Consider the following 14,124-nt stretch of genomic DNA (forward strand, 5'->3'; position numbering starts at 1 on the left):
GCTAAGGAAATCGAGGCTCCCATAGGCCATCCAGGAAGCAAACGGCCATAAAGAAGGCTTCTGGGGGTGCCTGGGTGGCTCAGTGGTTGGGCGCCTGCCCAGGGCATGTTCCCGGGGTCCTAGGATCGAGTCCCACATCAGGCTCCCCACAGGGAGCCTGCTTCTCCCTCTGCCTGTGTCTCTGCCTCTCTGTCTGTGTCTCTCATGAATAAATAAATAAAATCTTAAAAAAAAAAGTAAAAGAAGTCCTCTGGATCCTAAGCCTGGGCTCCTTCCACACCCCTCAAGCATGTGTACATGCCAGGGAGCATATGCGTGCACATGCACACATGTGTACATACACGCGAGCGTGCAAGCGCGCGCATACACACACACACACACACACACACACACTCACCTCGGGCTGCGCTGCTGCTCTGTGGCAATTCTTCCCCCAAATGCTACCCTGTTCTCTGTGGTCAGGGAAAGAGCTCACTCCCTGTTCTAATTTGCCCCGTAGGCTGCTATTACACGTTCCAGACCCATGCCAGGCTGGGGATGGGGGTGCGGGCAGGGAGAGAGGCTGAGAGCTCATGTGAATGTCCTGTCTGCTTCCTGGTCTTTCCCCGGTTGGTGTGCGCATGCGTGTGCCCAGGATGAGCCCTTGGGGTTCACCCCTCCTGGGGAGGCCTTCACAGCGGGCAGCATCCAGCGGGGGAGGGGGGCACCCGGGGCCCAATCGAGGCCGTGGAGGCCTGATGCACACCGTGTGTCACCACCACATCCATGAAAAGCTGTGGATTTCACACGCTGTTTTAAGCACCGAGCACATCTTTTGAATATAAAAACCAGATTGTAGGGATGCCTGGGTGGCTCAGTGGTTGAGCGTCTGCCTTCTGCTCAGGTTGGGATCCCGGGGTCCTGGGATTGAGTCCTGCATCAGGGTCCCTGCAGGGAGCCTGCTTCTCCCTCTGCCTGTGTCTCTGCCTCTCTCTCTCTGTGTCTCACAGGAATAGAATAAAATAAAATCTTTAGGGGGTCCCCGGGTGGCTCAGCGGTTTGGTGCCTGCCTTCAGCCCAGGGTGTGATCCTGGAGTCCTGGGATCAAGTCCCACATCGGGCTTCTTGCATGGAGCCTGCTTCTCCTTCTGCCTGTGTCTCTGCCTCTCTCTCTCTCTCTCTCTCTGTCTCATGAATAAATAAATAAAATATTAAAATAAATAAAATCTTTAAAAAAATAATAAATAAATATAAACCAGATTGTAGTCCACACAGAGAGATGTTGGACAGGATGAATGGAGGGGGATCTGAATCTCAAAGCCCAAGAAGCAGGATTAGAAACCACTCATCTTTTCATTTATTCACCAAATGTTTACTGAGCACCTCCAGTGTGCCAAGTGCAGGGGACATAGATGTGAACAAACCTGCAAAAAAATCCCTGCCCTCCTGGACTGACCTTCTGGTAGGGAGCAGAGTAAACAGCTGGACAAAGCAAGAAGCAGAGTCATGTCCAGTGGTGTTCAGGGCTGTATAGACCAGAGAGGCTAAGGAGTGACTTGAGTTAAGGGGTGCAGAGATTCCGAGCAAGGTGAGGAGACACAGGGTCCCCAAGCCTTCCTCTCTGCCCCCAACAGAGGCTCCAGGCTTTCCAGGAATACAGCTGAAAGCCATGCATTCTGCTCTGAGGGACCCAGGGACGCGGTCTGGGGAGCCAAGGCCTGTCTCTCCCCCAGAGGGAGCTAGTGGGGGATGAAAAGAGTGTGTATTTGGATCAGACCGACCAGGCGCTTGGCCCACTGACCTTGGCTTGAGCAAGAGACTTAGCTTCTCTGGGTCTTGCTTTCCTCACCTGTCCATGGGGGATCTTAACTGGGTCGTTGTGCGAATTATGTAAGTTGAGTCAAGCACCTGGCACAGAGCAAGCCCTCAATAAACAGCCAACTACATGCCTGAGTGAACGGCGGCGGGTACCTTCTCTCAGAGAATCTTAGGTCCAGCAGGGGTGGAGGTCTCCTGGCCTCCCACCCGCCCCCTCCCCACGCACAGGGTGGATGAAGGGGCCCATCCTCACCATCACCCGTGGCTTTGCCTGATCTCATGGAAACTCTGGCACATATTTGTCAAATCCCAGCCTCCTGATTCCATGACCCAGGAAAGCTGCTTAAATCTGGTGGCAAGTTTGGGCGTGCAGGGCTGCTCCACCCCAGGGGGGGGATGAATTCCAGGGAGCTACTTCCTCCCAATTCCCTCCCTCCTGGGACCGATTCACTCCAGTGGGCATCTGGGGAGTGCCACCTGTTTGCGGGGGGGGGGGGCAGGGAAACATAAAAGATCGAGAGCTAACAAGAGTCTGGGGACTGGGGGGAAGCACACGGCTTTTTCCCCCCTCCAGACCTTTGCCAAAGCTGTCCCCTCTTCCTCCCCTGGCTGGGTCCCCTCCCTTTAGACCTCTGGTCTAAAACCAGCTCCCTTGTTGCTCATCCTTCAAGCCACATGTGCCTCCCTTTATAGCACTTTCCGTGATCAAACTTGGGTGTTGACTTCTATTACTCCCTTATTCACCTTCTCTTCTCTGGAGTTCCATGAGGGAGGGACTGCTTTAGGTCTGTTGTCTCCCCAACACCCAGCACCCTGCAGAGGCAGCATGGGGCATCCAGAAATATTTGCCTCCTTGAGCTGTAAGGCAGGGGCCCTCTGAGGTCGCCGGAGGGTGCAGGTGTGGGGAGGCAGCGGGCATCCCGATGGGGGTGGGCTGCAGGAGGAGGGGGTCTGGACTGGAGCCGGCAAGATCCAAAGTGCAGAGACCAGAAAGGGCGGGGGGGGGCACTGGGGGACCACGTGGGCTGAGGCATTGGGATAAAGAAGGCAGAGGAAGAAGAGATGGGTGAGTGGGAAGGGGGGATGCGTAGGTGGGTGGGAAGCACCTGGGGGGGTGCTGGGAGCCTCCCACAGGGACCCAGGGTGCTTCCTCCTCCCTCTGTGTCCCCCCACTTCCTGTGGTCCCCTGGAATAAACAGGACTCTGAGCACCTGTCATTCCAGGTCAGCCTTGGAGGAGGGGTGTGGGCAGGAAAGGGGTTAGGAAAACAGGTCCCGCAGAGACAACACCAGCTCTGTCCGACACCCCCCCTCAAGCCTTCCCAGTAAGGAGACTGAGGCTCAGAGAGGTACAGTCACTCCAACAGAGTTGCCCAGCTCCTGAGATGGGGAGGCACGATTCACACCCATGAGCCCCAGAACCTATGCCTTCAGTGGATGCTTTCCAAGGACAGGTGACTCCAGAAGGGAAGGAAGGGTGGAAGCAGGGGGAGGAGGAACGGGACGCTGGGTGGCTGGTGGGAACCACAGGCCCCCGAGGCAGATGGTCAGTTCACCAGCTGTGTGGCCTTGGGCAGGTCACCTGGGCTTCCTTGCCTCAGTTTCCCTACTTGTACATGGTGATGGTCAGAGCATCTACCCCAGGGGACTGTTGTGGGCTGAAATGAGATAAATGTATAAAATACTGAGCCCAGGACCTGGGGGAGAATGCATGCTCCCTAAAGATGGGTTGTTGTTAGCATCCATCATCTATGTCATGTATTCTTATTATTACTATTAATTATTATCAGAGGGAGGATGAGCAAACAGATGGAGGGCCGAGGAAGGTATGCCTGTCTGGGAGGGCGGAGTGGCTGGGCCCAGAGCCTGGGACCCACAGCCACCCTGGAGCAGCCGCTGCTGGGAGCAGCGGGCTGGGAGCTCAGCCCCTTGGCCAGGCAAAGCCTGCTGCCTGCCAGGCTGTTCAAGGCTCCCTGGCCTGGGGCGGGCGGCAGCAGCGGGGGGCATCAGGCCATGCCAGGCACGTTCCCCAGCCAGCCTGTATTTACCTAGCAGGTCTCAGCCCAGCCCTCTTCCTGTTTGCTTCACAGTGGCCTCCTGTCCGGGGCAGACAGAGCCGCAGTGTCCTGTCAGGGTGCCCCCACCACCCAGTAGAGCGCCCCTCTCAAGCTCACACCACCCAGGCGGGGCAAGGCTGGGGTGACTCACCAGGCCCCACAGAGGGCAAGGCTGGTGTGGCCACTGCAGTCCCTCATTCTGCAGGTCCTTGGCTTTCCCGGCCAGCCATTTACCTCCAAGGGTCTCGAGCCCTGAGGAGGAGCCATCGGGAGGTAGTGTGGCTGAGTGGTTTTAAGAGCATGTGCCTTGCAACACAAAAGGCCCCTCGCTGTGGGATTCCACTACAGGAGATGTCCAGAATAGGCAAATGCACAGAGACAGGGAGCTGATTAGTACTTGTCGGGGGCTGGGAGGGAGCATGGGGATGGTGACTGCCAATGGGCTAGGGTTTCTTTTCGAGGTGATGCAAATGCCTTGGAACTAGGGAGTGAGAATGTCTCTACAACTCTGAATACACTAACAACAACAACAACAACACTGAATTGCACACTTTGAAAGGATGAGTTATGTGGTATGTGAGCTACATCTCAATACCCCTTCCTGGCTTGGTGATCTTGGGCAAGGGGCTTCCCTGCCCTGAGCCTCAGTTTTCTTGGCACAACACAGGAAGGTCCTGAGGATTAAACAGGTGTAAAGGGTCCAGCATGGGGTCTGGCCCAGAGCAGAGACCAGTGGACGAGGACGAGGACGTGGTGTCCCTGTCCCAGGAGGCTCCACCTCCTTCCCTGTCCTCACCCCCTTCCAGCAGAGCACAGCCGCAGCATTCCACCCAATGCTCCGGCCCAGGAGAAGGGAACCCTCGAAACCTCAGGACCCAGCCCCTCTCCTGGAGGGCAGTCAAGCCACAGAGACTCCCAGGGAGGATTTGCTAGCCTCAGGAATGGCTCGACCAATGTTCTGTTCCCCACCTGCCACTCTCGGGCTGGGTGGCCTCGAGCAAGTCACTTATCCTCTCTGGGCCTCAGTTTCTTTGTCTATGAAATGGGGGGAATATTTGAATTTAGAATTATTTGCTGTACCATACATTCAAGCTTTAAAATAAAAAGCAAAATGACAGCTCCTGCCCCAAAGCGCTGGTAAGAGAATTGAATGAGATGACCAACAGTTCAGGATCATTCTTGGCGCATAGTAAGTGCTCAACGAATGGCAGCTGCTATTGGGGAACTATTAACATGCTCTCTGCACATAGATGGATAGATGAGGCCCAGAGAGGGCAGAGTGGACTGGGTGCTGGGACCCAGATTTCCTGGCTCCAAGGCCAGGGCCCAAGGTCATGCTCCAAAACCTCACCTTCCAAAAGTTTTCTCACCCTACAAGTTCCTCTCTCGCCATCCCAGGAAGCTGAGAGTTCCCATTTCTCAGTCCAGAAGGGACAGGACCCCCACCCACCCATATGGGAATCCCTCCACTGCATTCTCACAGCAACGGGCCCAAGGTCACCAAGCCAGAGGAGCGAGCAGAGGAGTGTCCAGGGAATGAATGGGAGTGAATGGGTCCATCAGGGACCAAAAGCATTTTGAGATCCTCTCTCTGCCCCAGTCCACCTCTCTCCCAGCCTAGGGCCAACAGCAGGCTGTGTCTCTGGTTAAGTGCTTAAAATTATGGCCGAGGCTAGTGCCTGAAATCCCACCATTAGCAGGGTCTGCCCACACTGGAACATCCCACACATCACCTTCTCTCTGTCCTAATCCAAGTAATGATTCCAGAAGTCAGATATCATTGTCTCCATTCTCAAATGGGTAAACTAAGTCCCAGGAGAACAGAAGTGGGTGGCTATCCACCCAACACCTGCTCCGCACCGAGTACCTTTGCATTTGCCCCTCATCTGAGATGGGCATTATCGTGGTCCTCGTGTCATGCCGGCACCAACTGAGGCAGAGATGAGAGACCCAGGTGAAGTCACAACTCAACGAGAAGGGAATGTGGCTAGGGTTCCAACCATCTGCTTTGAAATCCGTGTCAGTTCATCCTTTTAGGGGGTCTCAGAAGCCCTCTCTCTGGAGCCCCCCTTCTAAACACCACACCCCTTGGAGCTCATCAGGCAGGGGGTGAGGTGGTGAGGAGCCAGGGCACTGCCGACAGACAGACTTGGGAGTTTGAATCTTGGCTCTGCTGCCGAGGAGCTGTGACCCCCAACAGATCACGTCGCCTCTCTGACCCTCCGTTTCCTCCTTTCTAAAAGAGAGCTAAGCACAGCACCCACTGCTGGGCTGCTTGGTCCTTGTGGGGGTCAGAGCCTCATAAAGTGCAGTCCCAAGGACCGTGTGCTGGATGATAGGAACTCTTCTGTTCCAGCCACCACTGAGTCCCCAGGGCCAAGACCTGGGCCTGGCACTTAATAGCTGCTCAAGATCTACTTGCTGAATGAATGAATGAACTCACAGACACAAATGAGCCTCAGCCCAACTACCTAGCTAGCTAGCTACCTTCCTTTCTCTCTCCCAACCTTCAACAGGTGATTTATTGAGCAACTACTGTGTGCTGGGCTCTCTGACCTGTGAGACCCACATCCCCCCATGAAGGTGACAGCAATTGGAAACCCATTTTGCAGAAGAGAAAACTGAGGCTCAAGGAGACCAGGACACTTGCCCAAGCCCACTTGGTCTGAATTTGAGTAGGTACTTTCTTCTGAAGCCCCTGCCTTGTTGATCTGTCTGTTCATCATTCTTCCCTCCCTCCCTCCCTCCCTCCCTCCCTTCCTTCCTTCCTTCCTTCCTTCCTTCCTTCCTTCCTTCCTTCTTTCCTTCTTCCTTCCTTCCCTCTGTCTACGGGTATTTCTGAGCCCCTTCATTCTACAAGGGGAGACAGAAAGGGCCGACGAGTCCCCGGCCTGAGGTCAGCTAGCCCCTTCCTACTGGGGTCTCCCCTGAGCCTGTGGGCCCCACGCTGGCCACATGGTGGAATATTCCCCCCTACACACCACACACCACACACACACACACACACACACACACACACACACACACGAGGAGCCTCCCAGAAGGTGGTCAGCCTCCCGGTCAGCTGGGTGGACCCAGGCCACTCCACCCTCAGGGAAAAACAGGCACCAAAAGACTGAGGAGTCCTTTGTGCAGGGGGGAGTCAGGGCGGGCAGCAGGCAGGGCGGGCAGCCATTACTCACCACCCCAAGAAAAATAAGAGTATTCCCATTTGGTCAATAGCTTGCCTGTCTGCCCCCCTCACGTCCTCCTCCTTCTGTGGCCTTTCCCATCCTCTGACCTCATCTGGGGCGGACCCAAGAGCATTTATGGAGGGCTTCCTACAGCCCTGGTGAGGAATGAAGAAACATGCTCAGAGAGGTGGGGTGACCTACTTGGGTCACACAGCCAGCTATGGCCAGGGCTTGGGATGGAGAGGAGAAGTCAATGATCAGGAAGGGGCTCAGAGGCAGGAAGGAAGTCAAAGTCATGGTGAAAGTAAAGAGCTGGCCTCTCTCCCTCGTTCCTAGTCAGCTAAGGTGCCAGTGCATGAAACCCAAGGGAAACCCAGGCACGGGGAGTCCAGGCTGGGGCAAGAATCGTGGCCTGAATTACCCAAGCCACCCTCCAACTGCCAGAGCTCTGACCTCCAGCACATCCCAGGCGGCAGCCCCAGGAAGAGAGAGGTTACACTACCCCTGAGGTCGCACAGCAGCAAGCGGCAGAGGTGGAAGGTGGACCAAGGGGGGTGAGACTCCCAGAGGGGCAAGTCCTCTCTTGGGGCTCTTCAGGGACCCAAGGCGACCAGAGTCACTCAGATCCGGCTTCCACGTCCAGCTCTACCAGGAGCTTCTCCCCTGGAAACTCAGTTTCCCCAGCCGTAAAATGAGATTCGGCCCTCTTACTTCTGCCCACGTCCAGCGTGGGCAAGGCTGTAACATCATCGAGGTGAGCATCAGGTGACAGACATTGGAAATGATACATGAAACGATCAGCAAGGTATGAAAAGTTGCCTGCTCCTGGCCCTCAGTCAATGCCCGTAAATATCTCGCGGCTGAAAAGGCATCACCCTTTGGCCAAATGCAAGTCTCGCTTTGCCCCGCTTTGCCCTGCTCCCTTCCGCCCGCCCGCCTGGCACAGAGGGGCTCTCGGGGCGCCACAGGGACGAGCTGGAGGAAAACGCGTCCTGGAACAGGCCGGGGGAACAGGATGGGGGAGAAGCCGGTGCTCCGGGGCCCCATCCGCGCCTTGCACCGTCCTGGCTAAGTGGGAACAGACAGCTCCATTTGACAGAAAAGGAAACTGAGGCTCAGAGAGGCCAGGTGACTTGCCCTGAGCTTCCCTGGGAAGGGAAAACAGCAGACCTAGGATTTAAGACGGGGCCGGCCTGAGCAATCCGGGTTTTTCTCTCTCTACACTGAAGTCTCTTCCCCATGACTTCAGGTCAGGACAAATGGTGACAGGCCACCTTGGAAGTGAAGGGCATGGATTTTGGAATCAGGCAAACGAGGTTCAGATCCCAGTTCTGCCCCTTGCCAACTAAAAGACCCTGGGCAAGCAATTTCACTACCCAGACCTCATTTCCTTCCTCTCAGATACGGGTACAATAATAGTTTTGTATCCAAATGTATTAAGAGTGTTTGGCTCAGGGCCTGGCACACAGTAGGTGTTCAATAAGTGCTCACTAGCATCATTAGGACTACTGATGAAGCCCAGGCTTGGCTAAAGCCAAGCAGAACCTTGCACCCAGTGCTCAGAGCAGCAGCTGTGGGGGCCCAAGGCCGTAAGTATCTCGGGAGATCTGAATTAATCTTTAACAGGTGAATTCCTCTCCAGATGGGTGAGATGTGGAACATTCCAGAGGGCCCGCTGGCAGCAGTGTTATCTTGGCTCCCAGGATCTGGTGTGTGACAAAGAAATGGAGCTGCTCTCTGCAGCCCAGTGATTTGGGGAGGGGCTTAGAATGTCTTTCCCAGAGTCAAATGGGGGAAACTGAGGCAGACAACAGGTCGGGGGGCCTGTGAGGGGTCGAGATGCCCCCTCACGCAAACTCCCCTTCCCACCAAGGAACAGATGAAGGAGCTCGAAGGGCTGGGGCCTCTTGAAACGATGCGCTCACTCTCCTGGGCAGCAGATCTTTACAGAGCACCTGCCCTGCGCCAGGCACGATGAGGCCAATTCTCACGGAGCTCTCTCCCTCCCGCGTCTCCTGCCTGCCACCCTTCTCCAGTCCCCATCCGGGACGGGCCTCACATCTCCTGCCTGGATGACTTCCCCAGCCTGGGGACCGGCCTCCCTGCCTGGCCCCCACTCTGCAGCCAGAGGGACCTTTCTAGACCACACATCTGGCATGTCCCTCCCAGCTTGGACCTTAGGGCTTCTGGGGCTGACCTAGCCCCTGCCTGCTGGATCGCTTGCCCTTCCTGTTGACGTCACACATTCCAGACAAACGGAACCATGCCTTGCTCTACAAACTCTCATTTTACCCACCTGGCAATAGGTAGTAGTCAAGTCTTGGCTGGTGCACTTTCCTTTTCTTGAATGCCCTTTCCCCTACGTCTGCATTTACTACTCAAGGTGTGGCTCAGCCCCCTACCTTATTTTTTTTGTATATTTTTTATTGGTGTTGGATTTGCCAACATATAGTATAACACCCAGTGCTCATCCCGTCAAGTGCCCCCCTCAGTGCCCATCATCCAATCACCCTGTCCCCCCGCCCACCTCCCCTTCCACTACCCCTCTCTGTGTCCCAGAGTTATCAACCCCCTACCTTGATCAAGCCCTCCCTGATCCCTTTCCAGATGGCTCTCCCACCTCACAGCATGCTCTCCTGGCCCCCATCCCACAGCGTAAATCTGCCAAGCATCTACCATGCCTCACCTTGCCAGGTGGTCACAGGTCAGGCGTGGATGCCGCCTGCCTGGAGGCCACAGCTGACACAGAGGGCAATCCCAGTGTCGGGGAGGTGGCTGCAGGGGGCAGAGCCCTCGGGCCAGAGCCTGGCTGGGGTCCGAGGCTGGCATGGGGTGGGGGAGCTTTTCAAGAGGGTTTGCTGGACACAGGAGGAGGTGGCTGAGGCCCAGTTCCCACCAGGTGAGGTGGCAGGAGTGCCCTTCCCAGCAGTAAGGCTATGGATTTCTCCGGGGAGCCCTAGGCACCTTCTCAGAAGCTCTCACCCCCATCCTCTTTCCCTCAGGCACCCATTTCCTACACCTGGGAACACTCCATGTCAAAGTGACCCCACCTTATCTTACAAACCTCACCCTGACTGTCCCAGGAGCACCACCTGCCATTCATTTTTGGGATCCCCTCCTCCGATTTACCAGCAAAGGTGCGAAAGAGAGAGGTTACTCAAACAGAATGAACTAGAGAAATGAGGGCATGACCAATTGCCTTTTTGTCACCTCAGGGCTGTAACCACCAGCAAAGGCACGATGACGATGACCAATGACTGCAATGACACCGACTGAGCTGGACTGTGTGTCCTCACCATAGCCCTGGGGTCGCTCTCAGGCCACCCCCATTTTACAGATGAGCTGTCCTTCAGGCAGCCCAGGGACTAACCCAAGGTCACACAGCAGTTGGGGGCAGGCAGGACAGGGCGAGGGCTGCCACAGAAGCCCCATTTCTAACCCCACAGATGGCCTGGGCCTGACCCTTCTACTTGACCTCTCTAAATAGATCACCCCTTCACCTTCCTCATTGGCGGTCACAGAGTCACCCCCTCCTTGCCCCACAGACAAAGCCGCAAAGCTTAAATCCTCCAGTGGTTCTCAGTGTCCCCAGAACAAAGCTCACACACGACATCGCATGTCCCCAGTCCCAGCAGAGGCCCTGTAGAGAAGCTGAGCCAGAGCAGGCACAGGCGCACCCAGTCCCCTGTAACTTCCAGGGCACCCCCTGGGCACCAGGCAGGGAGGACTCTGGAGCCTGGCAGCCCTGGACTTATAATCCACTAGGTAACATCCCTGATCTGAGCCTCAGCTTTCTCATCCGCAAAATGGGGAGGTCAGAGGGAGGGACAGGCTGCGGCTGGGGCTGGGCCAGGTGGTGTGGTAGGTACGCCTGGGCATGGCTGTGGCTGGTGTATCGCCAGGCAGGTGGGGAGTGTGGGAGGTCTCTCCCAGTCGTCCCGGACCTCCCGGGGGAATCTAGAGGCAGAGCTGGAGGTTAAAGATTGTCCTGCCTCTTGGAGGAAGAGCCATCTCTGGGCCTGACTAAGGCTAACTAAGAAGTGGCCTTTGGAAGTTCCAGACTTCCCATTCCCTCCTGCTTGCGCGGGGGCGGGGGGCGGGGGGGGGGGTGGTGTAGAGGGGAAACCTCTGAGCCCCCAGTTCCCCAAAATGGGGGTGCCCCCAACAGAGCCTTCTAGCTTTTGGTGCCTAGACCTGGATCTCCGGACCGGGGCCCTCCCCATTCTGCAGACTGCGCCCCAAGGCCCAGGCCGGCACCCATTTCTCAGGGGATAAAACAGAAGCCCAGAGAGAAGGTGGCCGCCCTGAGGGGCACCCAGGGGGGCACCCAGCCTGGGGCGGGAGCTGGAGGGACCCCGCGCTCCCTCCGGCGCCCGCAGCCCGGACCTCGGAGCCTCCGAGACGTGCCCAGGGGCGCGAGGGGGCCGCGGCTGCGCCGGCGCTCCCGGGATCCCCGCCCCGAGGGCCCAGGCCCCACTCACCTCCTCCGGGACCGCGCGGCGCTTCCTGCAGCCCGGCCTCCCCCGCCCGCCCGCCCGCCCGCCGGCCGCGCCGCTCTCCTCCCCCGGCTCAGGTTCCAGCGCCGCGGGCCGCCCCGCCGCCCGCCCCGCCGCCCGCCCCGCTGCCCTCCCCGCCGATCGCCGCCGCCGCGGGGGCCCAGGGCGGGGGTGGGCGGGTGGGGGGGCTCCCGGGAAGCCGGCGTCGCGGTCGCGGCCCGAGGGCCAGGCGCTGCCCGCGGGGGCTCTGCTTGGGGCCCTGGGATCCCTCCCACCTTGGGGCTGCCTGTCCCCTGGGAACCCGGGCGGGCCGGCCACAGGCTCATTCATTCCGCGGGCCGTTCCCGGGATGCGCAGCCGGGCACCCAGTAGGTGATCAAGGTGTGTGGGGGTGAGGGTTATTGGATGGTGAAGGTAAGGGGCTACGTGGCGGTCTCACCTTCGACTCCAGCCACTTGAATGCCTCCACAGGACGGGCAGCTCACTCTGCTGGGACTGGTTGGAAGCCTAGTGGGCTCTCTGAGCCCAAGCTGTGGCCTTGTGACTCATCACCACCCCAGCGGCCAGTCTCTCCACCTCTGAGCCTCAGTGTCCCCGCTGTAGAGGGGGAGTAGCTATGTGCCCACCCCACAGGCCCGGTGGAGATGCTGGGAGTCTGTGCATCTCTTCTTTCTTATTAAACTGAGCTGACTCTCCAAAGACAGTGGGTAGGGCCATCCCCCTCAGCCTTCAAATAGAAATAGGTGTTGGCTCAGCAACTAGAAAGTGGAATTTTGAAGTTGCTGGAAAGAGAGAGAGAATCTGAACCGAAGTGATGTGTTCAGGGCCACCTGGGTGGCTCAGTAGTTGAGCATCTGTCTTCAGCTCAGCACGTGATCCCCGGGTCCTGGGATCAAGTCCCACATCGGGCTCCCCTGCTTCTCCCTCTGCCTGTGTCTCTGCCTCTTATCTGTGTGTCTCATGAATAAATAAATAAAATAGGTTTTTAAAAAAAAGAAAAGAAAAAAATGATGCATTCAAACTGCCAGTGTAAAACATTTACCAAATACACACACACACACACACACACACACACACACACACACACCTTAATAATTAACTCACTGAGCATGGTGGGAGAGAATCATCAACTAAACCTGCCTCCCAGCCAGTTTGAGAGGCAGGGATTGTTGTGCCCACTTTACGGATGGGCCTCTGAGGCTTGGAAGGGAGTGCGGCCTCTCCAAAAGCTGCCCCCTCCATAATGGGGTGGGGAGGAGAAGCTTTTCCCTCTGGGTTTCCAAGATCTTAGAGCAAACAAGCAGCTATCTGGCTGTGATGAGGAATGTAAACAGAGGAGGGTCCCTCCTGCCTTCCCGAAGAGAAGGCCTCTCTCTGCTGGGGCTGGATCCGGCTGGGAAGCAGGCGAGCAGCCGGCATCTAGAGCCCGTTCCTGCAGGGAGGCCCCTCTGCAGTGAAAGGAAAAGGAGAAGGATGACCCTGGCTACTAGGAGGCTGGTGGAGGGGACAGAGGAGATGCAGAAGAGGAGATGGGGCCAGGGTTCCTACCTGCTCTTCCCTGAGAGTCGGCAGGGGGGTGGGGCGGAGGTGGCAGGAAGACCCAGTTCCCTACCGACCTGTGCTTCACAGATGGGGCACCTGAGGCCGCATGCAGGGAAGTGACTGGTCCTGGGCCCACAGGCTGGATCTTGGCTGCCAGCTGATTCAACAGGATCCAGCCTCCCCTCCCAGTGCCTGTGTCCTCATCTGGAAAATTGTACCAGTTTCCATGAGGCAAGGGACCACATCTGTCTTGCTCACAATGGCAGGACCAGCTCCTGGCACTCAATAGGTGCACTTTAAAAGTACTGGTTGAGGGCAGCCTGGGTGGCTCAGCGGTTTCGGGCTGCCTTCAGCCCAGGGCCTGATCCTGGAGACCCGGGATGGAGTCCCATGTCGGGCTCCCTGCATGGAGCCTGCTTCTCCCTCTGCCTGTGTCTCTGCCTCTCTCTCTGTCTCTCTCTGTCTCTCTCTCTCTCATTAATAAATAAATAAAATCTTTAAAAAAATAAAAGTACTGGTTGAGGGGCACCTGGGTGGTTCAGTCAGTTAAGTGGTTAAGCATCTGCCTTCAGCTTAGGTCTTGATCTCACGATCTTATCAAGCCCCGCATCAGGCTCCCTGCTCAGAGGGAGCCTGCTTGTCCCTTTCCCTCTGCCCTTCACCCCTGCTCATGCTCTCTCCCTCTCTCTCTCTGCTCTCTCTCAAATAAATAAAATCTTAAAAAAAAAATAAAGTAAAAGTACTGGTTGAGCCGGAGGGAGGGGTGGGGGTGTGGAGTTAATGTGTCACGGGGACAGAGTTTCAGTTTTGCAAGCTGAAAAGAGTTTTGAGGGTGGACAATGGTGATATGTGCACAATAGTGTGAACAGCACTTAATGCCACTGACCATGCACTTCAAAATGGTTTCAGATGGTGAATTTTGTTATGTGCATTTTGCCGCATTTTGGGTGGCTGCGGGTGGTGGTGGAGAAAATGAGACCATAAAGGGTTTCTGCCTTGCAAGGAAGGGGTGAGTAGGAAGAGAACGTGAGGCGCTCAAGCGGATTTACTGAACGTGAAC

At 56.7% G+C, this 14,124-nt stretch overlaps 1 protein-coding gene across 2 annotated transcripts in view; it reads right to left on the bottom strand.

Moving 5' to 3' along the window:
• TRPV4 (transient receptor potential cation channel subfamily V member 4) overlaps positions 1–12,441 on the bottom strand; it is a 37,312-nt gene extending 24,871 nt beyond the window's left edge. Inside the window, exon 1 of one of the 2 annotated variants that reach the window (XM_055323076.1) lies at positions 11,962–12,441. The gene's annotated coding sequence lies outside the window, so the exon portion shown is untranslated. Of the gene's footprint in view, positions 1–11,507; positions 11,545–11,961 lie in introns of those variants that run through there. The other variant, XM_055323077.1, reaches the window with a different exon arrangement.
• Positions 12,442–14,124: the final 1,683 nt, after the last annotated feature.

This window comes from Nyctereutes procyonoides, unplaced genomic scaffold (genome assembly GCF_905146905.1).
Source record: "Nyctereutes procyonoides isolate TBG_1078 unplaced genomic scaffold, NYPRO_anot_genome, whole genome shotgun sequence".
NCBI classification, from domain to species: domain Eukaryota; kingdom Metazoa; phylum Chordata; class Mammalia; order Carnivora; family Canidae; genus Nyctereutes; species Nyctereutes procyonoides.